This window comes from Oncorhynchus masou, chromosome 6 (genome assembly GCF_036934945.1).
Source record: "Oncorhynchus masou masou isolate Uvic2021 chromosome 6, UVic_Omas_1.1, whole genome shotgun sequence".
NCBI lineage: Eukaryota > Metazoa > Chordata > Actinopteri > Salmoniformes > Salmonidae > Oncorhynchus > Oncorhynchus masou.
In genome coordinates, this window is record NC_088217.1 from 17,366,592 (window position 1) to 17,371,700 (window position 5,109).

General features: G+C 41.2%; 1 long non-coding RNA gene across 1 annotated transcript; it reads left to right on the forward strand.

The window, feature by feature from the left end:
* Positions 1-781: 781 nt before the first annotated feature.
* Positions 782-1,797, forward strand: LOC135541013 (uncharacterized). Its single transcript, XR_010455899.1, has 2 exons — positions 782-1,120; positions 1,347-1,797. It is a non-coding gene; the product is annotated as an uncharacterized LOC135541013 (long non-coding RNA).
* The last annotated feature ends 3,312 nt before the right edge of the window (positions 1,798-5,109 follow it).

The window sequence follows — 5,109 nt, forward strand, 5'->3', positions numbered from 1 at the left end:
CTATTGCAACAGTACCAGTGAAGAGATGGCATAGCGTATGAAACTGCTTAAAGTGATCAGTCATTTCCTCTTTATCAGGGCATATTACACATTTTCATACTTTACATGTGTGTATGGCTAATTCCAGGTGATGCCCTATCGCTTACATGGTGCACTGCTGAGGGCCCTATGGGCCTTGGTCAGTAGTGGTGCTCTCCTGAGGGCCCTATGGGCCTTGGTCAGTAGTGGTGCTCTCCTGAGATCCCTGTGGGCCTTGGTCAGTAGTGGTGCTCTCTTGAGGGCCATATGGGCCTTGATCAGTAGTGGTGCTCTCCTGAGGGCCCTGTGGGCCTTGGTAAGTAGTGGTGCTCTCCTGAGGGCCCTGTGGGCCTTGGTCAGTAGTGGTGCTCTGCTGAGGGCCCTGTGGGCTGTGGTCAGTAGTGGTGCTCTGCTTAGGGCCCTACGAGGCCTGGTCAGTAGTGGGGCTCTGAGGGCCCTAAGGGTCCTGGTGAGTAGTGATGCGCTGTGTTGGGAGTTGGGTGCCATTTGGGATGCAACCTTAGGCCATTGTAAGGTATGATATGGTGTAATAGCTGTTATCAAAAGAACATGACTGATCAGTTTCATAAACAGTATAACAGGCAATGCTGTCCCTTCACTCCCCTCTCCTTGGAAGTGGAACTAGCGATAGTGATCTCTAATGTCACTAATGCCATGCCCCCTGGTTGAACCAGCACAGTGACTTGGATTAATTCTGGTATAAAAATGGTGAGTTGTTGGAGACAAAATACATGCAGCCTCCAGCGTATTGTTACTGAAGCTGAACCAAACACTCAGACTCACTCTCAATTCTCATCACCATGAAGATGATGTTGACCATCTCTCTGCTCCTCAGTGTTTGCTTTGCACTGGTTGATGCAATGTCTGTTCCGGAATTGAGAAACGACCTGAACAGACCAGGTTGGAAGGTCATCAAGAACTGTGTGAAAGTGACAACGACCGTGGTGGAGGAGTTTGACAACATGCCGCCGCAGGAGAAGGAGACGGTTCAGATCTTCGGGGGACCAGAGTGTGAGAACAACAATGAGAGAAGCAAAAGAGGATTTGTTCGCATCGGCCGACAACTCTCCAATTACTGAAGGTATCCATTTAAATATTTGTTGTTCTTGTACATAATTATATAGTACAGTGGTGCTTGAATAGTACAGGGGTGCTTGAATAGCAGTGGGATAGATTTGAACCCACTTTCGCACTGGTACATGTATTCTGGAGGCAGTGGCTAAGACCGCTAGACCACCTCAGGCCACAAAGATATCAATTTGACAGAAAACAATATGAATCCACTCCTCCTTTCTCCTCTCTTACAGCCTTGAGTGGTGTCACCTGGAGAAGACTGGCCAGGCCTCCCCAGTTTACGTACGTGGCCCTTGACTGTGGGTATCCGGTGACAGTGGACGATCCAGTACAGTGACAGGCAGTGAAGACGACATGGGAATGTGGGATAATCATGAATTAGAAAGTTCAATTAAATGTATTGGATTCACTCCAACTACTGTCTGTCTGAAAAGTGACACACTATACCCTGTGTTTTGCAGATTTAATGGTCATAATTAGTTTGCTTCTCTGTTATATACTATCTGGTAACTCTCTTTAACTGTGAAGTCTCTAAGGCCATACTGTAATGTATATGAATACAGTATTGAAAAGTAACCTTGAATAATCATAATGTACGTTAACGCTCACATTTTTAATGTTGCGTTGGATATGTCTTTTATGGAATGCTTCTAATATGATCAAGATAAAAATAGACTCATCTAAGGTCAGTTTGGTGTGGGTTTCTCCCTAGGGTTTAGAATTTAAGGCAGGGTTTCACCATAGATTTAAGGCAGGGTTTCACCATAGATTTAAGGCAGGGTTTCTTCTCCGTTGGGTTTAGCATTTCAGTCAGAGTTTCTCTATAGAGTTTAGAATTATAGGCAGGGTTCCTCTCTAGGGGTCAAGATTTAAGGTAGGGTATCTCCCTAGGGTTTAGGATTTGGGGGAGAGGGTTCGCCTTGGTTTTAGGATTTAAGGTAGCTAGGGTAAGCCTAGAGTAGGGTTTCTCCACAGGGTGTAGGATTTGGGGGAGGACAAGCCTTGGGTCTAGCATTTAAGGTAGCTAGGGAAAGCCAAGAGTTTAATATTTAGAGTAGAGTTTCTCCCGAGGGTTTAGGATTTGGGGGAGGGCAAGCCTAGGGTTTAGGTTTCAAGGTAGCTAAGGCAAGTTCAGGGTTTATTACTTAAGGTACCTCGGGCAAGCCTAGAGTTTATGATTTAAAGTAGAGTTTATCCGTAGGGTTTAGCAATAGGGGGAGGGCAAGCTGATCAATTTATTTCCAGAGCGTATTAAGCTGTGCTACACTAAGTGCTTAAGGTTAACTCTAAATGTCTAGGATCAGGTTAATATCCTAATCGCAATATTTTTGCTATTTTGCTATTTATTAGGATCCCCTTTAGCCACTGCAAAAGAATCAGCTACACTTCCAAGTGTCCACACGAAACATGAAATAATACATAGCACAGAACATTATTAGTCAAACCGAAATAAATACATTTAACTACTAGCCTACAATGGCCACACCCCCATGGAAATGTAATTAACATAATTTTAAAAATCTGTCTGTTTATGCGAGAGAGAGAAAAAAAATCTGCATGGGCCAATATCTCACTTTAGCATCTGCGGTGGAAGGTGGCAGAGCTAGAGTGGTCTTTGTCAGACCATGAGACATCCTGAAAATAGGTATTTCACAAAATCGTATGTAGTGTCCGAATGGTTTGGTCTACAAACTATTGTACAGCCATACTGAAAGTTGAGACTCTCATGAACACACTAGTTTTATCCATTTTGCTGTAGGGTACCCACAAGCCACACAAGACGAGTCTGCATGTCCCCAGTACCAGTTTAAAAATGAATGGAAATATTAGTGCCTGAAATAAGGGGCTAAATATAACAAGAAATATATACACTACAGGACAAAAGTTTTAGAACACCTATGGGTTTTTCTTTATTTTTACTGTTTTCTACATTGTAGAATAATAGTGAAGACATCAACACAATGAAATAACACATGGAATCATGTAGTAACCAAAAAAGTGTTAAACAATTTCTTCAAATAGCCACCCTTTGCCTTGATGACAGCTTTGCACACTCTTGGCATTCTCACAACCAGCTTCATGAGGTAGTCACCTGGAATGCATTTCAATTAACAGGTGTGCCTTAAAAGTTAATTAAAAGTTAATTTGTGGAATTTCTCTCCTTCTTTGTGAGTTTGAGGCAATCAGTTGTTTTGTGACAAGGTAGGGGGTCTACACAGAAGATATCCCTATTTGGTAAAAGACCAAGTGCATATCATGGCAATAACAGTTCATATAAGAAAAGGGAAATGACAGTCCAACTTTAAGAAATGAAGGTCAGTCAATGCGCAAGATTTCAAGAACTTTCAACATTTCTTCATGTGCAGTCGCAAAAACCATCAAGCGCTATATGATGAAACTGGCTCTCATGAGGACCGCCACAGGAAAGGAAGACCCAGTGTTACCTCTTCTGCAGAGGATATGCTCATTAGAGTTACCAGCCTTAGAAATTGCAGCCCAAATAAATGCTTCACAGAGTTCAATTACTGTAACAGACACATCTCAACATCAACTGTTCAGAGGAGACTGTGAATCAGGTCATGGTTGAATTGATGCAAAGAAATGAAATCAATAAGAATAAAACATTTGCTTGGGCCAAGAAAAACAAGGAATGGACATTAGACCGTTGGAAATATATCCTTGAAGCATGGAGAAGGAAGTGTGATGGTGTGTGGGTGCTTTGCTGGTGACACTGTCTGTGATTTATTTAGAATTCAAGGCACACTTAATGAGCATGGCTACCACAGCATTCTGCAGCAATACACCATCCCATCTGGTTTGTGCTTAGTGGGACTATCATTTGTTTTTCAACAGGACAATGACCCAACACACCTACAGGCTGTGTAAAGGCTATTTGACCAAGAAGGAGATTGATGGAGTGCTTCATCAGATGACCTGGTCTCCACAACCACCTGACCTAAACCCAATTGAGATGGTTTTGGATGAATTTAACTGCAGAGTGAAGGAAAAGAAGCCAACAACTCCTTCAAGGCTGTTGGAAAAGCATTCCAGGTGAAGCTGGTTGAGAGAATGCCAAGAGTGTGCAAAGCTGTCATCAAGGCAAAGGGTGGCTACTTTGACAAATCTAAAATCTAAAATATATTTTCATTTGTTTAACACTTTTTTGCTTACTACATGATTTCATGTGTGTTTTTTCCTAGTTTTAATGTCTTCACTATTATTCTACAATGTAGAAAATAGTAAATAAAAACCCTGGAATGAGTAGATGTGTCCAAACTTTTGACTGGGTCGAAATTGTAAATGAGAACTTGTTCTCAACTTGCCTACCTGGTTAAATAAAGGTGAAATAAAATACAAATATATTTCTTAATTATCTTATTTTACTTTTGTATTGTTGTGAATTGTTACATACAGTTGAAGCTAGGAACACAAGCATTTCGCTATACCCACAATAACATCTGCTAAAATGTGTATGTGATCAATACAATTTAATTTAAATTTGATAAACAAGGTTTAGCGATGAGTGCGTGATTTGGCCAAAAATTATGTTTCTGGTTTCTTAGATAATTCAGCACAATCCTATTGCTAGTTAACCATTCTAAAACTGACTGGAGCTCTATGTTAAGGGTGTCAGTTACAGTTGAAGTCGGAAGTTTACATACACTTAGGTTGGAGTCATTAAAACTCCTTTTCCAACCAGTCCACAAGTTTCTTGTTAACAAAATATAGTTTTGGCAAGTCAGTTAGGACATCTACTTTGTGCATGACACAAGTAATTGTTCCACCAATTGTTTACAGACCGATTATTTCCCTTTTAATCCACTGTATCACAATTCTAGTGGGTCAGAAGTTTACATACACTAAGTTGACTGTGCCTTTAAACTGCTTGGCTTTAGAAGCTTCTGATAGGCTAATTGACATATTTTGAGTCAATTGGAGGAGTACCTGTGGATGTATTTCAAGGCCTCCCTTCAAACTCAGTGCCTCTTTGCTTGA